Below are 24,979 nucleotides of genomic sequence, written 5' to 3' on the forward strand. Positions count from 1 at the left end.
TATTACCAGGGGAGGGCTAGGAGCATAGGAGATAGGGTCATTGCAAATCCTAATCGTTGCACTAGACCAGCATAACAAAGGCAACACTCCATATAGCACCAAGAGCCTTCCCCACAAAAAAATGGAAAACAAAACATATGGCCAGTTATTAGTGCCACTGAGGAACAACTTGCCCAAAAAACAGTCCAAAGCTGCCGATATTTTCAGCCTCGAATGGCAGCAATGAAATAAAGTAACAGGTGAAATAGGAGATGCAGGTACAGCCACCCGAAATAGTTGCCGCCCGCGGCTCAGCTCAGTGGTGCCACTCGAGAAACAGCTTGCCCAGAATTGTCCATAAGTGCAATGTCAGTAAATAAAGGGCTGGAGAGAGGGCAGCATGAAGAAGAAATTAAAAAAATAGAAGAAGGGCAGCATGTAGAAAATTACCGGAGAAGTTGAGGAGACGCGGGCTCAGTGACCCAAAATGGCGGCCGCCCGCGTCTCAATTGAAGGAAAAATATCCGAAATCCATAACTTGTGCCCAGAGAGGTAGTCGTGATTCAAATTGCGGTCCGGAGATTCACCGAATGTTCCAGCGACGAGGACCGGCACTCCGGAGGAAAATACCAGCGCAGAAGCAGCTCCAAATGAGCAAGAGGTCGGCCAAGTCACGGAGCTCAGGCAGGGTCTGCCATTTCGCCTCGGCGTTCAAGCCACGCCCCCTCCTGAAAACATTTTGAACAGTACTTTGCTCATTCTATACAGTAGCCCATTGCATGAATTGGGGTGCTTGGGTCCAACTTCAGGGGAATTAGTGAGCAAGTTTTCTAGAAAGAAATTGATGTGTAAGTTACAATATACACACCAGCACAGTGCTAGCATTAAGAAGGATTTGAAACAAAGCCTTGAAGAAGTCCATATTTATAATTGAAATGGTCATATCCATATTTTCATAGAAATAATATATTATTATTATCATTGCAAATGTTGGTTTACAAGCATAAGAGTTAAAATAACAATAGGAATTTCAATTTAAAAATATAAAATGGTGATTCTGGTCCTTATTCATGGATCTATATTACATTTTGAAACATACATGTTAGACCTGACATCCTTACGGTGGTTTCCTCCAATTTTTTGCCTGACACTCTCCATTTGTCCGACATAATTTTTGCTGGGCTTAGGACTCTGCACACCTCACCACTGCTAAACAGTGCTAAAGTGATTGTGCTCTCTCCCCTAACCTTGGTAATATTGGTTAACCCCCAATTGGCATATTTAATTTACTTATAAGTCCCTAGTAAGTGCACTAAATGTACCCGTGGTCTTAAAATTAAATGCTACTAGTGGTCTTGCTGCACTGATTGTGCCACACACATAAATAGCCCCTTAACCATGTCTCAGGCCTCAGGCCAATGCAGGGCCTGTGTGGGCAGTTTACTGCCACTTCGACGCAGCAGTTAAACTACTTGCCAAACCCTAATCTTCCATTTTCTTACACATTACTCATCCCTAAGGGAGGCCCTAGACAACCCTAAGGGCAGGGTGTATTGTAAGGAAAAGATAGAACATGCACTTTTATGATTTGTATATCCTGGTACTGACAAACAGCTAAATTCATTTTCCACTACTGTGAGGTCTGCTCCTTTCATAGTCTAAAATTGGGAATTCCTTAATACACTTTTAAGTTGTAATTCCTGATTAGAAGGAATAATTAGTTCATGTTTATATCTTTGGAATGATAATGATAAATCCTCTTTACTGGTAAAAATAGATTTAGCATTACTATTTTAGAAATTCCACTTTTGGAAAGTGAATATGTATTTTCTCCCAGAGCTCTGTGTGCCTTGCAGCCTATCTCCAGTACAGACCTTGGTTGTGTGACAGCTACACTTTGTACATTTACACTAGGCAGCCTCTAACACAGGAAGGCTAGTTATGTCTGAATACTCATCTACATACATATGTATTCTGATGGCTCTTCCTAGGCAGGAAGGTAGGGAAAGGTGGACACTTACACTTCAATAGGTAGTGGACTAACCCAACACAAAGGGCTGATTACCCCCTACTGATAGCCTGGAGCTGAGGATAAGAGGAAAGGGCCTGTGTGTACTTAAAAGACCTTCCTTTGAATTCAGCTGAACTTCAAAGGCACATTTGGGTATAAATACTAGCTCTCTGACGCTACCAAGACAGTACACTGTACCAGAAAGAATGGCCGTGGTGCTGCTAAAAGGACTGTTATGCTGCCGTACTACTGCTTTGCTTCGCTAAACTGGACCTGCATCACTTGAAACCAGAGTGACTCCAACAGCTTGCGGGCTTGCCTCCTGTTCCCACGACTCAGGGATATGAAAGAGTTGAACCACCTGTATCTGCACCTGGACTCCACAAGCTGTGGGTCCGTCCTGCCAAATGTTGCCTTTCCAGTTCAGGACCCTTGTAAGTGAGACCCTAAGGTTCTTGAAAACCTCCTTACCCACATTCACATTGAATTTGGTGCCTCTCTGCCTCATTGTGGCCCAGAATCAGCACACTCTTACTATTACGTGTAGGAGGCTCGGTGCATAGCCACAGTCATGTAGAAGGCCTTTACGCATCTCGTTCACAGCATGATCCACATAGCTTTGTACTTTGACATTATCTGGATCAAAGGTACTTTTGTTCTGCGGATTCAAGGAAGTCCCCCCTGCTGGCCCACGCTTCGCTCGGTCAGCCTCATTTCTTCACTTTGTCCTGGCCTAATGCGACTCGATAATTCACATAAGCACTCTTCTGACTCTTTGAACGTATAATGAAAATATTCTTATTGTTTTTGGTATATTTATAAAATCGCACTTTATTTTTCTAAACTGTCGGGTAGTATTTTTATGTTGCTTTCACAGTTTTATTGTTTAAGTGCTTCACAAATATTTTACACATTGTCGTTTGAGTTTGCCTGACTGCTCTGTGCTCAGCAACCAGAGGGTGAGTGCATGATAATTTATTTTGTGTGGTGGCTTACCCTACTGGGATTATGACTACTGCTTGAACTGATGTCCTATGCATCTGCTTTTAATGAAGTTTCTGCCCCGGACAAAAACCAAAACATTGGGTTATCAACTACATAAATACCATCCGGGCGGACATAGATGTGCCCAAGGAGCTAGAAGGTCACCCTCCCACATAGTCTAGGGACACACTAAAATCACAGTTTTGGGCTTTGGTAGAACAGAATAACTTTATGAATACATGACATGGCTGCTTAACTGACCTGTTCTTTGATATTCAATCTAGCTTCCTTGATTTAATAAAAGTGCCAGAAGATAGGAATTCGTACATTCAATTTAGACACAGTTGCCTTCCTATCAATGCCTTCACTAATACCTGGAGGACAAATATAACACAGCCCAAGGGCTTTCCTTCTTACCCTTGCCCTAAAGAAACAATAGGCCATGTATTTTTTGCTTGCCCTGCCTAGACCAGACCCAGAAGGAACTGGCTTACCCCTGTATGTAGATACTTAGGGACACATAGTCATAAAGAAGCCCTATGTATTCTTAAGTCAGAAGCGAGACCATTCTGTGCTTTTGCAACAGCAAAATCCCTGGGTAAATCATGGTCCATTAGAAGGAGGGCCATATCGACTTGAAGGAAGTAAATGAATTGAAACCCAAATGATCTGAACAGACGGGCATGTATTTTGCACTAGCACTTTGGATTGTAAATATTTGGATTGCTCGCTATCTTAATTTTGATGTTAGGACACATCTTTTAAATATTGAAATATGCTTATATTTGCACTACGTACATATTAGTGATAAGCTTTTTATCCTAATTTTTATCTTTTTTTTAAATGATCAAAAGCCTGTATAGGAAGTATTTTAATCTACAGTGCCTTTTATTCTGATTATTGCCATGCAAGATCTATGTCCTTCTTTCTTTTATGGTACTGTAAAACCAAAATAAAGACTTTTGACTACTGCTTGGACAGGTTGTATACTCTACAAAGCATTTCTAACATTAGTGATCAGCAGTGAAGATAAGGCTTGTGTTTGTACAGCATACAGTAACCTGGTGTACACTACCCATCCAATTTGAAGGCCATTTCAAATTTTTCAGGAATTGCAGTTTTTTATTTTTAATCCTCTAACATCATGTCCCAAGCTAATTTGAGAACTGAAGCCATAGAATTTGAGCTTGCAAATCAAGAATGTGGAGTTTCAAAATGTGCTGAGGGCCTGGGCAGTGGCGCGGTCCAAGGAGAATGATGGAGTAGGAGAGTAAAAGAAACGCTCTTCAGATGAACCACCTGTAGCAGCTGAGGGACAAATCCCTGAATTAGAACTCTCTGTGAGAGCAGGAAGCAGTGTCTCTGCCCACAGCCTATCCCTGGAGGAACTGGCCAAGAGGAGGGAGGAGAGGAATTCAAGCTACAAATGTCAAAATGTGAAGATAGAATTGTAGGATAAGAAAGCTGACAGAGCCCTGGCAGAAAATATACTTCTTCTGGCTCACAAACTGAGCCTAAAAGAGCTAGAGATCAAGGCCCCACAGGTGAATTGCACCAGTGATCGTGGCAGCATACATGCAGTAACTGAAGGAGAATAGTGGGTTTGTATACCCAAGGATTTAGTGCCTGGAGGGGTGATCTTTGGAAACGCATGCCTACTTTATATTTTGGGGATATTCCAGTAGGCTGCATTGGTAAGATTTCTATGTGTTTTAATTTAATACAGCGGTCCGACTGTACCTTCAATATGGCCACCACGGTTTAACGCAGACGACATGCTGACAGGGTACATGGAAAGGGTCAAACCCTATGATTTTGAACGCGGACTTGATCGCTCCGGACTGTCGAGTGTGGGATTGATTGATTTGCTCAAGCTCCCGTAAATAAGTAAGTAAACGACCCTAAGGGGGCTTTACTATACAGCTATGTTATTATACAGCAGTATAAAACCATAGCTAGAATTTTAACTGTTTTATGTTTTTTGGTTTGTAGAATAAATTGAAGAACACTATAAGTGTTGAGTGACATGATATACTTCTAGTGAACGTTATCATACGAGAGGTGAGAATCAGTGTCCTCGTGTGGGGTGATTGGTAATATGGAGCAGGAATCACTCGTGAACATGGATTTTAAAGATTTGGTTATCTTTTTAGGATAAAGCGACTGAGGGACATCTGGCGCTTTAGTGAGTAAAACTTGGTATTTGCTGAGCATGTTTTTGGTGTTGGTTGAGGATTTATAAGTGATTAGGGTCACCTGGTGATTACAGGCTTGCTGGATTTGAACACGGGGCTTGGTTCACCATTTGTATAAATTCGGAGACATGATGTGTAGTATTTGTGGTACACTTGTTTTTGTTGAGGTGTAAGCAGATGATACTTTGAACTTGAGGTGGTTTCTAAATGAGTTTTTGTAACTTCATTGATATTATATATTTTATGCTAGATTCATAGTGCAACGACTATCGTCCTGAGGATGGTCTCGTGGAATTGATTTTGTTTGAGACCGAAACGTCAACTCCATTACACCGTTTGTGTTTACAAAGTTATCAATAGAAACAGAATGAATTATGAGAAAATCATGCACTGTTTGTAATGTATAGCGATTTATTCGTACTGTCCATACCATTGAACGTAAGGTGTAAGATACTAATGTGGATGCTATATGAACTAAGACAGTAGTTATTAGGTTGCCACATATGATGTGATCTGAATAATGTGTTTATGTTCTTCACAATTTTTTTTGATAAAGTTTACCGAATTGAATTTAAGATAAAAAGAAGCATTTTGGATGAAACTTGTCTCGTGTTCTGAGAAATTATGTTCACGACTGTGACAACCTCTAAATAATAATTGATAAGGTGAATGATTTCTCAAGGATCATCTTCTGTGTTATTGATTATACCCAGTTCCTTGGGGAAAATTGTGTTGCCCTATTGTTGTGAGGGTACAGTAGGGAAGGGCACAGTTCTTACATTAGAGGTTGGGGACGAGACCAAGCGCACAGCAATAAAGGCTATATTATTTGCAAAATTTGGACTGACCCCTAAGGGACACAGAAAGCAAACATAGTTGTACAAAATAGCGCACACTCACCCCCTCCTTGCTGCTGTCAGGCCTTCAATTGCCCAGCCAGGTCAGGGAAGACCACCACCAGCATCCTTAGCATGTGGGGGGGAAGGGTTGGGCATCCGCCCCTTTTGCGAGGAGGTGACAGCTTCAGCTGGACCCTTGCAATCCTCCGTGTCAAGCCAATGATGTCCTGTCACCTCTTCTGGCAGTGGTCTGCCAGATCTCTGCCTTCTGATGAGAGTCAATCTATAAGGATGACATGGTGACAGTCCATTACTCCACATGCAACATGTTTCTGCGTTACACACTTGTACACATAGTTTATGGTCAGAATGGCAAGGATGTCTAAGAGGTAGGCAAGTGGCATCACCAGCAGTTGTCCTGTGTGCAATTATCCCTCAAAACCAAAAGAACAGTGCTGAGAAGTCAACCCAGGTGCACACCCTTCTACAGCACTGTACCTGGCCAGAACCCAAATCTACACACTGTCAAACGTACATGAACTCTGTATGCATGCTTGGTTTTGGGAATACAAATGCTAGTAGTGCATGGTTTTACACATGGTCAATGAAAAGGCAGAGTAATCACCACTCACCTGCTGCCCTGGTTTGCCATACAGCTCGCTGTACTGTGGAAGGAGGCTGTTGGTAATTATTGTAGGTTTCTTTACCTTTTCTCCACTTTCTCCTGCAATCCTGATGTGCATGCTTGATTTGGGCGGAGCATGGGAGCAGTTAAAATGTGTTGCTCCCATTGGGTCAGCGCTTGGTTTCTGACCCGGTCCTGTGACCCAGAATGTCTTTCCCTGTGCTTCCGGATTCTTTCTGGTTTCCTATTGGTATCGGATTGCCTGACTTCCGGTTTATGGAGTTACTCGCAAGGTGCTTCGTCTTTCTTCTCAGGATACGGGACCCGTACTGGGATATTGCTGGCGTTTTCTGAGGACTGGAAAAGATAAAAGTATTGATTTACGTGTTTCCTCATTGTTTTGTGGTTCTGTGTTTGGTCATTTTTGGTACCACGCTAGTCGCCACTGAAGGCGATCCTATAAGAGGCAGAATCAACCGTCAGGGTAACGCAACTGCGTTTTTTCTGGGAGATTCTTGTTCTATGCCTTTCCCCCTCCTTTTTTCTTGTTCCACGGACAACGCTGTGGAGCTTGTTGTCCCGCCACAATGTTATATTTGTGGCAAAAGCGGGTGCACCCAAATTCCCTTCAAGTTCTGATGAATATAGATGAAGGTTTTTTTTTGTCGTTCCTCATTTGGCGTTTTTCCCCTTCTCTTCTTGTTTTCGAATTTATGGAAATATAACTGAGGAGGTGTATGTGATGGTATACATGGACATTGCAAATACATTCCATGAGGATACTGGCACTGAGAATTGTACAAGGATTTAAAATAACATTGTTTTCTAAAGATATAGAGAAGCAGTTGGACCCTTTTTAAGAGGGTAAGAGATTTCTTGTGGTTACCCAGCAAATTATGCCTACACAAGCACGTATGTACATGGATGCATGGAGTTAACCTATTCCTTTTTTTCTCTTCTCACCTTCTTCAGGTGTCTTGGGGTCCATTGGTCTCTGATTGTTGGTCCAAGGATATCCGAACATTTGTGTTTTGTTCCCCACCTTCTTCCATGTACAAGCCTGCCATCACTATAATTATTGGTGGTGTTGGCGACAGGTGCTAAGGGAGAGGAGTGGGATTTATCTTCGCTCCTGCAGTATTGGCTGGTTGAGAACCAGTAACAGGACAAAGGCTGTTCAGTAGGGCCTGGTTCTCCTCGTTGGTGAATGTGAGGACCCTCTCCACAGTACGTGCTATGATAGATCCCAGGTAATGTAGAGACAACAGCAGAGAGACGGGGAGGTGCATGAAAGATGCAGGTAGTGCAGCTAAGTGAAGTCTCTAAGGAACAGACAGACTTATATCTCTGCAGCAGAGGCAGACTCAGCTCCATGCGTCCAAAGCGATAGGTCCAAGTTGTTTGCATTCTCCAAAGTTTGTGAATTCCATTACATTGCTAGCATCCAACATGCCTACCGCAACATTCAGAAAATATCCGCATCGGCCCCCTATTGAGTTTGATACATGGGTGATGGAAGGTTACCGAGTCTGACTGCACGTGATTTGTACACAAAATGAAACAAGGTCTGTAACCAAGACGGCCAACGAGTCCGGCTCAGTTTCTATGCGCTATTGTGTCCTTTGAATACTCACCCGCATTGTTCACCATTACAACCAACTGACAGTGTGTGCATCTGGATCGGTTCAGATGTGACTGACGCCTTCTTTGGATCCTCACCGCGGCGTTAACCATTACAAGCAACAGCCAATGAGTGCATCCGGCTCTGTTCGGATGCTGCTGGTGCGTCCTTTGAATACTCACCTGCGTCGTTCACCATTACAAGCAACAGCCAAAGGTGGCGTCCCGCTCGGTTCGAATGCGGGTACTGTGTCCTTCCACTAATCGGTCAGCAGGACAGACAGTGGTGAAAAACGTTATGTTCTGATGTATTACATGTGTGGGGACAGTGATTAACATGATATATTGGACATTGGGCTTGATAGTCGACACTCCCATCAGGAGTCAAGCTTGAGGGGCACACAACACACTGTTTGTGAGGGCCTTCACAACATTGAGAGTACACTTCACAGAACACACTCCTGAGCTTATACATAGTCCCTGGGGAAGACATGTTATGTCCACACATATAAACTGCTTTGGTTGACTGTGTGCCAGAATGTACATTGTGTAAATGTTTTTGTCTGTAAATCTACTGTGTCTAAGTTTTTCACAATGCTGACACTTCATAATTTTGGTACCATGATATTTAGCTGGCACATCAGCTTGCGTTTGTCATGTGAGTATTGGATGACTGCCAAATAAATGCCTGCCTCACATCGTCAATATTCTGTGTATGTGATTGTACCTGTTTGTCAGACATGACATCATGACAGTGTCCTCTGTGTGACAGTGGTATCCATGGTTCACATGGAGACCCGCTGGCTGTTTCATGTGTCCCACATATCAGGGATTACCTGATTCAGTTCTGTGTACCTTTCAACCATGTGATAGTTGTTACAGACCTATATCTTGGATATTTTGTTTGGTGGTTGCGGAGTATGTGATGCTTGCTCACTTGTACAGTGATGGACACCAGTGACCAGGTTCGGTACAGCACTGTAATTGGTGCCAAACCATAGCTTGGTGACATGTATGTTAAGGGTCACATTGCTGTGCTTTTTATTTAGGCTCAACCTTTGGTCTCTACCTTAATTTTGTCCAGATTGAATGTTTTGTGTGTGCAATTGAATGTTGCTTTGCACATTGAAAAGTGACCTCAACTGTGGAGAAGCGTGGCTCAGTGGTTAGAGGCGGCAGACCCGGAAGCTGAGATCGACCGTGGACCAGGGTTCGATTCACCGCCTCGGCGGGTCTCGGGCTAAAAAAATTCCACGGACTCGACAATTCTCGCTCCGGTGCCTACTCGAATCACGGGGTCACACTCTGCAACTCTGGGCAATAGCTTGCTTAATCTCCACTATGGCCCCTCGCGGTGGGATGCCTGGCTTTCACCTTGTGGACACCCTGCCGGGGTTTCTCACAGGGGAATACCAGGACGGGTTCCCTAAGCAAGCGCCAGGATGCCCTTTGGGTGACAGGTTTGCGCTATATAAGTACACCTACATTTACACACTTACACAACTGTGTTTACACTTGTAACGTAGATACTGCAGGAGACCGGCAGTCCACAGGCCCTTCCCTGACCTCCAGACCATGGAAGAATGGGATTACATCAGCCGATACCGCTTCACAAGGCCACTCATTGTGGAGTTGGCAGACTAGTTGGCCCCACTATTGCAGTCTGCACGCCCATATCCCTTTGCACTGACCCCCATGGTGAAGGTAATTGCGGCCATACATTTTCTTTGCCTTAGGGTCTTTCCAGTATACTGTGGCAAATGCTGGTGGGATGTCCCAGACAATGTTCAGCTTTGTGCTTTCGGGATGTGTTGGAGGCAATGTTAAATTTTCTTGACCTCAACATCAAGTTCCCAACACCAGACAGTTGACAGACATCCACGGGCATTTTTATGCATTGGGGCGGATGCCACATGTCATTGGCTCCATTGATGGAACACATGTCGCTTTGATCCCACCACAAGCCAATAAACAAACTACAGGAATCTGAAGCATTAGCACTCCATAAATGTCCTGGTTGTATGTCTGCCTGACATGATGATCTCCCATGTCTGTGCACCTTTCCCAGAATCAGCATGCGATGCCTACATAATGAGAAATAGTGACATCTCTGTTTGATGTCTCAGCTGCGACATGAGCATGCCTGGCTTGTTAGTAGGTCATGTTGTCTGTCTATGTGGTGCGTTGCTTGTATGTCAGGTTGTACCCTGTTTTCAGACAACTGAAGTCTTTACTGTGTTCAATGTAGGAGACTCTGGATACCCCAACATGCGTGGTTTCTGACACCACTCCGGAACCCTGTCACCCCTGTTAAGGTTCATTTTAATAAGGCACATGGTCAGACCAGGTGAGTGGTTTAGCGGACATTCGGACTTCTGAAGACAAGATTCCGTTGCCTGGACTTTACAGGAGGAGCCCGCCAATATGCACCCTTAAAGGTGTGTAAGATCATCACTGCTTGTTGCATGCTCTACAACCTGGCAGTGAGGAATGAGATACCGCTCGTACAAGATGATGGAGACCAGCAGCTGCCACCAAGGAAGGATCCAGGACTGGGACCTGCTGCCTGTGATGAGGAGGAGGAGGTGGAGGAAGATGATGTTCGGAGACAGCTATTCACCAACTATTTCATATGAGTGTAATTATACAATGAGGAGTGGGCAAATAACTTTTGTAGCATTATGTGCATCTGGTGTACAATATGTTTGTATGCAGGTGAGTGTATGCTACTTAACATGATCATCTTAGTTTTTTAGGGTCAAGTAAGTTTGTAGTGTCACTGGTGCAGTGCTAACAAGAATCCTAGCTGGTATTCACAGTGACAAATTTGTGATTCTGATAAGTCTCTTGAGATGTGGGCAAGTGATTTATGAGTTCCTGACTGTTCTATGTATCTTCTTTCCAGAGCCCTTTTGAAGTTGTCTGGAGACTTGTGAACTCACAGACCCATGATGCAGCCACACATTGCAAGTTTAATTTGGATCTAGATTGCGTGCCACACATTCACTTCAGAACTGATACTCAATGTTTGTTCATTTGTGCTTTTTCTCACAGTGTGATGTAGTCTCATTTTGTGTGAGGGCACCAGGTAGTTCTTGTGGAATAAACCTGTGCTCCACAGTGAGGTGTGCCTTGTCTGTTTACACACATCCAACATTCATTTACATATTGAGCATATGCATTGATGATCTGTGTATCTGACAATGTATGTTGTTTGTGCATTGAAATGGTGTTTTATTTTACAACAGTAGGGTCAATGAGGATCAATACCATGTACTATGGAGGTTGTGATGACCTGCTTGTGTGTATCCCGGATGTGTCAGGTTACATTTATTTACAAGCCGGTAGGTTAATTCCTGAAGCTGTTTCTCGGCCAATGTCATTGACATTCCATTATTTGCATGTTTGTGCCTCAATTCAATCTGTACAATTGTGTTTCAGTCATGACATAAGCAAGTATTCTGTGAAAAGTAATTTATTTCAGTGTGTGGGTGGATGTACACAAAATGGGATAGTGCTGTACAAAATATGATGGCCAAAATTCAGAGAGGAGATGGTAGTGCCAGTAGATGAATTTTTCAAAGGCAAGTCCACAGTCATTTGAGTCCTTGGGTCAACGTAGACCTTTCATCCAATGTGGGACAGTTCAGTGTCAGTCAACAAAGTGATCGCTTGGCACACAATGGAGGATATTAGGAGCAGGTTGTCACTTCCTGGGGGTTCTGTGTAGCCATCAGTCACTCATGTGTCCTACTTCGGATGACCTATCTTATTTTTTTCTGGTGGACCCTCTGGTGCAGGCTGCTGCTGTGCAGGGGACTCTCCGCCAGAGTCCACATCCCTCCCTGTGGCCGTTGTAGATGTAGAAGCACCAGATGTAGTGTGCACATAGGGAGGTGAGGTCATGTTGTTGGCAATCTGGTGGAGGCGGGAGAGTATGTTCCTGTGCATCAATGTCAGATCATTTATTTTTTACATTTGTGACTCCATTTTGGACTTGTGTGACTCCATTTTAGCATGATGTGCAGTATGCTGCTGTTGCATGTTCCTGAGGATCTCAACTACCTGGACAGAGTCTCTGGTGCAATTCTGGTATACATTAAGAATGCGGGATAGATGTGGGCCAACTTCATCAGCAGCACCAGCTACATGATGGCATCTGTCCCTATGCCCCCTCCCACCACCCCTACCCACACGAGCAGGGCCAGTAATTGCAGGCACAGACAGCACTGAGCCTCCTTCATCGCTGATAGTGATGTCGTTGTCCACCAACTCCAGAGTGCCCTGTGTTACTGTGCTCTCGTTGTTTCCATCGCTTTGTGTTTCCGTGTGGGTAGTGGTCATCTGGGTGTTGTCAGCTGTTGCAGGAGCGGTAACAGGGAATGCAGATGGTACACTTTCTGGCGATGGAGGCTGACCCACACCGGAGGTGCCAGGTAGTTCATCATCATCCAGAGAGGGGTGAGAGACCTTAACACCGGCGAGCTAAGGGCCGGCCAGAGTCTGGGACTGCGTGTCCTGTTCTGTTCCAGCAGTGTTCCCAGCACGCCCTGTGGGTAGGTGAGAGACACAATGTTTGTTATATTTTTCCACAGCTCATTGACTCATACACATTACATCTGCTATTTTACATTAGGATGAGAGTATATACAAAGATTGTCCTCCATCAGCACAGATGCTGACCTATGTTTTCTGAGGACATTGTAATTTTTTAACAGATGGGGTTTGCTGACAATGTCCAGCTCTATGCATACATGGAAATGATGTGTTTATTTGAATTTACAAGTACATAGACATTGACTGTTTAGTGACACACTGTGGATGACACAGGTGCGTTGGTCTTTCCCACATCTGTGCTTTGTCAATGACATACGTACTCCTCCTCTCTCAATGTGTTGCACAATTTGTATGTGTGCTGGGCTTTGTGCACATCTTTTGCAGTCACATTGGTGACTACAAAAGATGACTCACAGTCTGGTATGTATGTTATCATTTTTGGATAGTATTTTGATGGATGTGCTCCTAGTTCTCATCTCATTGTGAATCTGGGAATATCTGTGAGTAGCAGATTGTGTTACTGCTGTGGTTGTGCTTGATTAAAATATGTATATAGGCCTTGTCCTCCATTGGCTCTTAGCTTTGAGGTAGAGAAGTTTGTGTGCTTGTGTTCTTCTGCTGGGACTTGCACCCCTCATACCACCCAGCCAGCGTACTCCTCATAGACACAGTTTCACTGAAAGTGAGAGTAGTGTAGTGGGAAAGAGGCTGACACTGCTGCATGATGTAGGACTTGTATGTAACTCCCAACAATGCCTTGTGCACATGACACCATGCAACAGTGTCAGCCATCTTGCTTGGGCACTTCCATTCACAGTCTGGTAGCCATTGATCCTGATAAACTGGTTGTTTTCAGTGTGTGTGGGGATGTGTGATATGACTCCAACTCCCATCAGGCCCTGTCCTCCATACAACTTCCCAGCTAGACCAAGCAACACACCTGTGACTATGCATTCCCCAAGAGTGAATGGAATGGAATACCAGCATGATCGGTAAAATTGGTGACTGGTATGAGGAGCACAAGGCCATGATGTAAGTTTGGGTCACAGCAAAGCCAATTTCACAGTATCAGCCACCTTTCCAATACTTTTCCAATCACTGAGTTGAGCACAGTTGTTGGTGGTCTTGTTGTGCTATGTGGGAGGATGAGTACTTGCACTGACTTCGAGTCCCATCATACCCTCCCTTCACAAACCTTCCCAGCCAGACCAAATAGCACACAGAATATACAGTCACTGAGAGTGAATGGACTGAAGTACCATCAATATGGTTGACACAGTGGCCTGATGTTTGATTTGCCCACAACTCCCATTAAGGCCTTGTGCTCCTCACACCTGTCCCCAGTGTCAGCCATCTTGGCAGTACATTTCCACTCACTCCCAGGGAATGCCTGGTCCCAGGTGTGCTCTGGGCTGGCTGGGAAGGTGGGTGAATGACATGGTATGACAGGTGGTGCAGGAGGGTCACCGCCGGTCCGCTGATTGAGGGCATGGTTTCTGGCAAGCAGCTTCTTGACCCTCCTTCGCACATCATAGTACCTGATCCTGATATCATACATTGTGCGCAGGCAAGGTGCTTGATCATTGACCCTGTTTACCATCCTGTCCCACATCTTATTTCTCTGGGACAAGGGGTCTGTTGGACTAAGTTCCCAAATAACTGTGGCTCTAATCTGATAATTTCATATACCATCTCTTCCAAGTCCTTCTCTATGAACTTGGGATTCGTCTTTGGGGGCATGGAGAGGGATGGTGCTGGAGATGGAGGTGTGGGTAAGTTTGAAGGTGAGGGTGAGTGTTTATGTGTAAATGAGTGTAGGTTTGAGAGTGTAGTCGAGCAAAGGTGCTAGATGTGTGCAGGTTGTGTGGTAGGTGAAGTGTGAGTGTATGTGGCAGAGAGCAGTGAATCAGTGGCTATGTCCTGTCAGTTGTTTGAATTTAGCTAAGGATCATGGTCATTATTTCGGGCCTTTATTTACATGGAGTTATGGGTGCGGTTGATGATTAGATTTTTTTTATTGCATTGTTAATGCTTGTTTGTCCATTTTCTGTCTGTTTCTGTTGTACAGTATTGATCAAAACCGACACGTTCTGTTGACGATGCCGGATGCTTAATCATGTATTTGCGGGGTGTTCCGAGTGTGTCCCATGCATGCTAAGCTATCTTGAAGCGTTGGCATACAAGTCAGTTGCATTGGCTTCGTTTCCAGGGGATTTGCTCGGACGGATTGTGTTCCGTACAAGTCGCTCATCCGTATTGTGATCCATGCAAGTCATTTGGATTTGACCCTCATTGCATCGTGCTCCATTGTTCGGACTGCTTGCGTACCAGTCGTTTGAAAGGCATTCCCAATCCAAGCCATTTGGAAAGCTTTCCCAGCGAGATCGTAATCAGGCCCATAGACTGCTTTTATTTTAGTGGATGACTTTTACATTTAAAAACATATACTTAATGACATTATTTGTATATGTGGTCCTCCACAAGTGAGCAAGGTCCATCATAGGATACAATGACACATTTTCTAAATTATTAGCCAATTTGTGTTTTATGTTGTAGTGCCACGTTTGTACGTCTGACGTAAGCAAAAATCTAAAATATTTTTTTAAGTTTTATAATAATCAGTTTATTAAATGTGACATTGTTTATAGTGAAATATTAGCTGAAACATAAAATTAATTATCATTCAATATGAAAATAAATGCACGCAAAAACTTCGAATGACTAGGAGCCCAGACCAGACACCAGCCAGGTCTAGGGTGAGAAGTGGAAACCTAGGGGCATATTTACTCACCCTTATCACCAGAGGAACCTCACTTTTAAAGACGTTTCTGTGGCGATAGGGGCTTCGCCTTATTGACATGGTGGCGTTAAGCCACTTCACCTGGCTTAACGCTACCTTGTAAATACCCTTTTACGCTATACTTAGCATGAAAGAGGTGGGCAATGGGTTTTGAAGTGGGCATTCAGTCTAAACACCCATTGATTTTGACGCGCCCCATATTTACAAGATTGGCGTAAATATGAAGCAGTGCCTAAATTTAGACAAGGGAAAACCTGGTCTTAACATGGCGAAACGAGGAGAAATGTTAAATTTCTGCAGCACACACAGAAACAGCAAACGCTGTCAATGATTGTTTAAGTGAAGGAAAATGTCCCTTCCTGCAAGTAAACAATTATTCCCTCAACGCAGGCACCCTTTCACTATGGTGCAAGGGTGCCTGCGTTGGCGCTACACAGCTGAATTTAGTGTCAGCGCAGGGAGAAACGCAGGTGTGCATTTTGGAGCTAACCCAGGCTTGTCAAATTTGTTGTAAATATGCCACGTAATGAGGAAACGTGTATGAGGGTTCCACATCCTCCCAAATAGCATACCCCAGAACCTCGATTTTGAGCTAAGTGAGTCCTGTTATTTCTCCCCAGTCCACAGATCTAGTTGAATGTTTTCGTTACGAGTACTTCTAGCAGGGAGGGAGGAGGACGGATCGTCAGTCAACGCTCATGCGGGCACATGCATCATTTGAAAATGCATTCGCAATCGGAGCGAATCGCAATTTTAGCCCATTTGCGAATGCATTTTCAGTGTTTGGGATGCATTATCTGTAATGGTCATTTTCGCATTTTTAGGAATCGCAATTGTGTTTGCGACTTCTTAATTTTTCGCAAATGTTAAGAAATCGCTATTCTAGAGTGCAATTGTGTATGCATGAAAATTCGCAAATAGCGATTTTTCTGGAATTCGCAATTTGGAATTCTTATTTTTAGAATGACTCTGACCTGGTGGTAATTTTTTTTTTTTTTTTACAGAAACAGGTGTGATTGATGAAAGTGGTATATAAGGGTTCCCAAAATGCTTTGCAAAATTTCACACAATGGCAGCAGTGATTGCAGTAGCGCTTAGGAGAAGGATAAGGGCAGCAGCTTTAAGGAGAAGGAGGATCAATGAAAGGATTTTTAGAGTGCGCATTACGTTGTTAGGACAGACAGAGGCTGAAATTTATGATAAATATAGGCTTAATATTGATTCTATTTTGGAGTTAATAGCAGATTTGGACCCTATTTTACAGAGACCAACACGTAGGACCCAAGCCATTCCTACCCATGTCAAGGTATTGTGTTCCCTCCATCTCCTTGCTTTTGGATCTTTTCAGGGTGTCATAGCCATAGCTGGTGGTGTGTCCCAGAGTTCCCTTTCCAGATTTTTTAATGATTTCTTAAATGCCATGTTAGTAAGGATTAGGCATTACATTACCTTTCCAAGTTCTCAGCAGGAATTGCTGCAAACTAAATTGGACTTTTACAACATGGCACATTTTCCTCATGTCATAGGTTGCATAGATGGCACGCATGTTCCAATTTGTCCACCATCAGAGAATGAGTACATTTTTCGCAATAGAAAATGTTACCATTCTCTCAATATTCAAGCTATTTGCAATTCAAAAACAGTCATCACAGATTTGGTTGCTAGCTATCCAGGAAGTGCCCATGATTCCTACATATTCAGGCATAGTGCTATCTATACACAACTGCAGGCTGGCTTTTTTGGAGATGGATATTTGCTTGGCATGTATTTGAAATTATCAGTAAAAAAATAATAATAAGCCATTTGTTGAGCGCCTGGTTACACAGAGAACAGTGTGTCCCCACGCTAATTGCTGCTAGGATTTCAGGAGGCAGATGTTAGTAGAGCCATTGGAGGGAAAAGTTACATAGTGGGGAACAGGAATGTCTTTAGTTTACCCCTGAATCTAGATTCCGAAGGTTCCATTAGAAGATGGAGCGGGAGTTCGTTCCACTGTTTGGAGGCTAAATACCTGAATGAGCGGCCACCCATCCTGGCCCGGGGAAGTTTGAGCAACATCGTGCCGGAAGATCTTAAATTCCGGATGGGCCGATGTATACTAAGGAGGTTCTTTAGATAATCTGGCCTTTACCTTGTGCGATACGATGTGCAAAACAGAGGACTTTAAATTTAATCCGTTCCCTGACTGGGAGCCAATGAAGCTTGGCCAGCGCGGTCTTCCCAGAGGCTCTACGAGGAAGCCCAAGCACAAGGCGTGCAGCAGCGTTCTGAACACACTGAAGTTGGTGGAGGCCTTTCACAGTCAAGCCTACTAGCAGGGCATTCCCATAGTCAAGGTGGGGGGTCACCAAGGCATGGACGATGGTCCTTCTGGCACCAATAGGGAGGAGATCTAAAACCTTCCGAAGGACCCTCAGTACGCTGAGACACCTACCAGTCACTAAGCATGGGCGTAAAATCCGTTCCGCTCGCGGATTTTGCGGATTTTCGGTAAATTCGCAATCCGCGAACTCTCGAAAACTTGCCGAAAATTCGTAAAATCCGTGCGATGTGGATTTTTTGCTTGGTCGCACTTGCCAACTAGAATACTATACAATTTCGCGGGAGTAAATACTTGCGAACACGTAGATGCGGCGGGCAGCGACAATCTCGCAATTGCGAGATTGCAAAATTTGCAATTTCGCACAAGAAATCCACCAGCAGGCAGCATAAACCTTGAAAATTATGATTTTTATCAGAATAACTCCTCAGGTTGACATTTGCCTGCACTTTTTCTTTGCAAGGAGTCCATTTTGGGGGGTGGGGGTGGAAGGAAGGAAGTGCCCCACAGTCTCCAACTTCCTGTTCCTGTCCACCAGGCTCCTCCCAGTGCTTTCTTCATGTGCTGGTCACTTTGATTTGGATCTTGACCTGGAAGGATTACTTTTGTGGATAACTGCTGGATATTTGGATTTTTGCAAAACTGAAAGCACTCAGCAGGTGCAAAAGTTCAATCTTATCATTAGTAACCATTCCCTGTAGTGCTTCCTGAGGGGCCCCTTCAGAGTTCATTTGTCTACTTGCAACTATTCTATGACCCTGCTCTGACCCTCACAGCTGGCTCAGAGAATAGCTACAAGTATACAACAAAGGTCCTGTTAAAAAAATTACACTGCAACAGAAAGCAATTACAGACAAAACTGAAAGCACTCAGCAGGTGCAAAAGTTCAATCTTATCATTAGTAAACATTCCCTGTAGTGCTTCCTGAGGGGCCCCTTCAGAGTTCAGCAAATTACAGATAAGGAAGCAGGTGCCAGCCAGACTGGAAGTTTAAATTCAGTGACACATTAATCAACCCCAAATTAATTCATGTCAGTTGAAGCAGGGCACGTGTGCTTGCTTTTTTTCACCCCCAAAATCTACAGTGATAAACCAACCAGAGGGTGGCAGTGATGTACCAGAGGGTGGCATGGGTGTACCAGAGGGTGGCAGTGGTGAAACAGAGGGTGCTGTGAACCTGTGATGATGAACCAGATGTAGAAACAACATAGTCGCGGCCGTTGCGAGCCGACAAGTAAGTTCGCAATTGCGAACTGGTACAGAACCCTCGCGAACTGGCAGAAATCCTTGCGAACACAAAAAAAAAAATCTGCAGAGTAGGAGGGCAGCCCAATTCAGTGGGCCACCACTCATGAGACCAGGCAGATACTGCTTTCCCAACCACTAGCAGTTCTGTTTTTTCGCCATTTAGGCACAGGCAGTTGTTGTTCATCCATGATGCCACTGATGACAGACAGTTGGAGAAATTAGTGGCATCATCACTGTGGTCGGGCGTAAGCTTGAATATCAGTTGGGTGTCATCAGCGTAACTGACAATGGCCACCCCAAACGCTTCCACTACGTGAGCCAGGGGTTCCATATAGATGTTGAACAAAGTAGGGCTCAAACTAGAGCCCTGAGGAACCCCATGGCTCACCTTCCTAATGGAAGACTTGCAGGGTGCAATTAACAATTGGCATGATATACTTTACATGTCCTTGAATTTTTCTGTATTTCTTTTATAAATGCCACAGGTGACAGTGCATATAGTGTGAGAACATTCATACTGACACCCTATCTCAATCCAAGTACCCGCAAAGAGCAGCAGTACAATCATGCGCATATTGCAACACGCAATGTTATAGAGAGGACTTTTGGTGTAATGAAGTCAAGATTTCGCATATTACACAAAACAGGAGGAGCTTTGCAATACCGTCCAGAAGTGTGATGCAAAATTGTTGCAGTTTGTGCCATGCTGCATAATGTAGCCATTAAGAGAGGTCTTGAATTAAATGTAGAGGATGTGCTCCCAAACATTGATAACCAACCTCACCAACCTAAAAGCAAGAGTACATGGTCCAGATGCAGCAGAGGGGAGGAGAAGGAGGGCAGAAGTTACCGAACATTTTTTTTAAAAAAGGTATGACACTTACTTTTTTATGCTGATGCCATAAACTTGTTTTTATTAACTTGAAATGTAAAGTAAATGGTTGATTTTATTAACATCATAATGCAAGTTTTCAAAAATTATAATTTTTCCTTCTGCCTTTGGTGACAAACACATATTTACTTGAAGTCTTATGATGTCAATCTTCAGAGTAGCATATTAAGAAATTTCAAATTTTTCTACTGCGCACACCTAAAGCCTTACTGGCAACAATTACTTTTGCAATGCCTTTAGTGCTAGCTTTCCCCTTCTGTCTGCTGCTACGGCGTTCACACACTTCAGAAGCATTTCCATCAGCATTCATTGTTGAACAAACTTCTGTGACTCCTGGTTCAAATGACTTTCCTGCTGTTGGCATTCCTAGCATGTTTTTGGCAAAACTTTGAAGTGCCTTCATCCCTGAGGTAATCTCCTCACAGCATTTACTCATGTCCCTCTGCATGCAAAATGCATGCTTATTAAGTTGCATAGTGTTGTTACACATCCTACTAATTGACCTGCAACATGACTGCATATTTAAGAATGATGTGCTAGAGTTAGATGATTGATGACCATGTTGTTCCTGCATTACTGCACTTATCTTTTCTAAGGCTGCAGTCATTCGGTCTAATTTGTCTCCTATCACCATTTGGGATTTTTCCAGGACATTAGACATTTTACTGAGACACTTACTGATGCCACTGATGTTTTCACTAATGTGGCTAATTTTTCCTTTCAAAACCCTTATGTCTTTCCCCTGCAGACGTTGTACTTTCAAAAGCTTCGACTCAAGAGCAGTACCACTGGTGTATTCATCTAAGTTGGTTCTATGCTGTGCTGGACGTGGCCTGCGCCTGAAGAAATGCTGCAATCTTTGTTGTCTTCTACCTTGTCTGGGTTGTGATGCTGGAGTTGCAGCTGAATTATCTCCAGCAACAGGGACATTTGATGGCTCACTACTCTCTGAGTCTGCAATTTGACGCACTTTTTGCCTACTATTTCTTCCTTGTATTGTTGGAGATGATTGTGGATCATTATTATTTGTGGCTGTGCAAAGCAGTTCTTCAGTGAAAGATTCTGCATATTCAATGAAGTCTGTTCCCAGATCTGCATCTAGTATTAAGAGAGTGCAAAGAGTGTATTACTATAAGTGAAATGACTGTGAAAGTACATTTAATAAATTGCTTCCATTGACTAATAAAGGTGCATTAAGCCTGATAGCTTACTCAGCTTCCTGTGAAGTTTCTAATTTTTGTAATCTGTAATTGTGTTTCCAGTAACTTGGCAAGTTAGCATAGACTACAAGTCCCATGATGCACTGCATTCAGCAATCAAAATCACTTTGACAGACCCCGATCCCAATAACCTGTAGAAACTCCACATGCATTTCAAAGAAAGCATCTCCTACATCCTCTCTACATGTCATTGAAAAGCAAATGAGAGTTTTAAATAAAATAAAATTCACTTTACCTTGAGAAGTGCCAGCTTGCGCAGCTGTATCAATATCAATGACTCCAATCACTGCCTCAGGGGTAAGGGTCCCTTCCACAAGGTCCTCAAGGGGGGTATTTGGCCTGTCCCTTGCTGTTCCACCTCCAGTTTTCTTGGCACTCTTGATGCGGGTGGCTAACCTTTCTTTTGCACGACTTCGCAGGTCATACCATCTTTTTTGAAGGTTATTAATATCTCTATGTGCTACGCCCACAGAATTCACTTTAGCTTGAATGGCAAGCCAAAGTTTTCTTTTAATCCCCTCAGGAACCTTGAGGGACAGCTTCCCAAACAGCTGTTCCTGCCTTGCAGTCACTTCTTCTATTAAAATTTCAAGTTCCTTCTCGCTAAATTTAACTTTCCTCTTTCTGGCTTGTGGGTCTTCCAAACCATTTTCAGAAGCCATTTTCACAGCAGCAGTTCACAGCCTCCTCCAGGGACAGAAACCAGCTCCAACTGACAAAAGACACTCCAGCCTTTGAAAAAATGCACCAGGTGGCTGCAATTACTCTCCAGGCTCCCAGGCTACAATCACTATGAGATGCATCATGTGCGCGTTTTCGCTATTTGCGAATTCGCAATATGCGAATTCGCACATAAGAAATCGCAATTTTATACCGAATCGGTAAAAATTGCGATTTTTACCGATTCGCATAAAAATTGCGAAAAAATTGATGCATTGCTTTTTGCGATTCCTTATTTGCGATTCCTTAATTTTCGCAAATAAGGAATCGCAAAAACAAACAATGATGCATGTGCCCGTTACTCCTCTATTGTTAATCGGCGTATTGTGTAGCTCATGGAAAAATGCATTTAAATAAGTCTTTCAGGGAGCCTTTGTCTCTAACCCTCGGCTTCACAGTGGTTGGAAAGACATGTTCTGTGGCGCTGAGCCTGCTGTGAGCCAGCCTAAAGGGTATTCATGCATATCCATTCTCTGCATTGGTGTGAAATGTTAACCAACATACACGAAGCCGCTTTGACTTTGAATGCAAGTGTATTGTTTAGGGAAATCCTCATACAACACTGACATTGAAAGGGTCCAATGTAATTCTGTAGAAAATAGAGATTTGTGTAATATTTTGTACTGCATCTGAATCTGTAACTTAAGTAAAAAAATCAACATGTCTATTTCTTCTGTTTAACCCGAGAAGTAGGTTGAAAAATCAAAACAAGGGTAATATGTTATTGACAAACATCCCAAAATAGCACTGTCCTTTGCGCGGTACCGTGTCCTCTGTGAAGTTTGATAAGTGAAAACATGGAAATTGCTAGTAAAGCTTTTACCAAAAGAGACGCCCAAATTGTGCTTCTTCCTGTGAGATAGATTCTGCTATTGACGGGACAGGTCACAATGCAATTTGGAAGCAATTAAAAGGTAATGAATGTGCTGAACTGAAACCTCTGCCTGCAAGGCTTTTTCGGTGTACAGGGGAAAAGAGATAGATTTGTATGTCTCTATGGTGTCCTTCAGTAATTTCTGCCAGTGGAGCAGCAAAACAAAATGGTGCTAAATAGGGCTATAATGGGTGAAGGACAACCGGTTCTGTATCCTGCATGCACATCATGCGTGGAAAAGCATAGTTAATCATAATCAAATTACCAAATAAGACATAATTGAAACCAAAATAATTAGCAACTGATTAATGTTATCATATTTCAAATTTAAACTGCACAGTGCTTAATAAAGTGGAGTTGACTGATGATGCGCTCATGTTTAATCAGGATGCAAACTGGCAGCATCGATTGGACACCTGCAGACCGTCCACTAAGTGATACCTGGTTTTCCTCACGATTGATGCTGCAGTAAATGAAGAAGGGACGTTGGTGTGGTTAATTGATGACATTCTATGCCTGGTTCTGATTGCATCAAATGGATATACATGTAATATGATGGAAATAATATTTAGATTGATTTCTTGGCCTTTGGTGTGCTTCTAAAATGTTAAATGATAGGCCGTGTATTTATACATTTTTGTGTCTAGATTGATATTGCTTCATTTTTCTTTAGTCAGATCTGCTGTAGATCGAGGTGTTGCATTTTTCCACATATTGATGGGTTATGTAATTGAATATGATGTGCTCTTGCTTTCGTTTTGGTAAAATATACTCAATTCACTCACCTACGAGATGAACATCTCAGTCTTGTTTTATACCCATTACGTTCCTTTCTTACTCTCCCTTTCTGTGTTTGGTGGTGCAAATAAATGCGTTTTAGGTACAGGACTCAAGTTGCAGGTAAAGATGTCAAATGACATGAGATTCTTAAAATCTACAAAGGTGGTATTTCAAAGTTGCTTGTGCATGTAAGCATTTGCAGCATACTGGGAACCATTCTCAAACTGCACTTTGCTGTACGTTTAGTAGTACCACAAAAATACCACTCACGTACTATAAAATACTATCACAAATGGCCGTGTGTTGGTCTTCACTTCTCCTATCTTTTCTGTTATGAGATCTTTGTCCTGTGTGTGGCTACTTCCCCAGACGTACGGATACATTGTTGTAGTAAATGTGGAAGGGAGAGGGGGGAGTAGCTGAAAAATAGGAAATAGTTACTTCAAAACAGGAGGGGTTTGGGGGTAAAAAGTGGCTAACCCCTTCTTTGCAGTGGATGTAATCATTACATCTTTGCCAACAAAATAATTTCCTTTCTGTGTATTACAATTTAGGTACTAATATGTCTCATAAACAACAACATTTGTTTAGACCAATGGTCTAAATTGTAATACACAGAAAGGAAATTATTTTGTTGGTTGTGATATTTCCCGGTCCTTTCTGGGTTCCTATGGGAAAACTCTCTCTTTTTACAATCATTACATCTTTGGCCAAGGCGACCCTGTGCTGAGGATGTAACTATTATGTCCAGACACCTTCCCACGGGGCAAGAGCTGGCACTCCCCCCTTGGGAACCCATCCGCTTGCCCCCACCAAAGATGGCAGCACAAGCACTTCCGCTGTCACCCCTGACCACCTCCACTTGGCAATCTTATGACTTCAGAACACAGAGCTCATCAAGTTCAGCCAGGGTCGTGCTGGAAGACAATTACTCACAGTGTGTCCAGGGAGAGGCCTCAGTTTGGTGAGTCCTTCTGGGGGGGGTTGGGGGGGGGTCAGAAATACAGACACATGAGAAAAAGGCTTTCCCCCTGTGTCTGTAAAGAGTGAGTTCCTGCTCCACGATCGGGGGGGGGCGGCAATTGTGGAGTAGGAAGCAACACCCGAGGCACGGGGATGTTTTTTCCTGTTATTTGTGGGTCATATTTGAACTGTGTCTCATCTGCTTTTTTGGCTGATCTGCCTCCCAGGGGATTCAAAACCCACTAAACCTCAGGGATTTGATCTGTGCCCCCTTCCTACTCCCCTGGGCTAGATTGGCTGTTTCTTCAGCCTGTCTAGTCCCGTGGTGGTTGAGACCCTCTAGAAGCCTGGG

The sequence above is a fragment of the Lissotriton helveticus genome, chromosome 1_2 (assembly GCF_964261635.1).
Source record: "Lissotriton helveticus chromosome 1_2, aLisHel1.1, whole genome shotgun sequence".
Taxonomy (NCBI): Eukaryota; Metazoa; Chordata; class Amphibia; order Caudata; family Salamandridae; genus Lissotriton; species Lissotriton helveticus.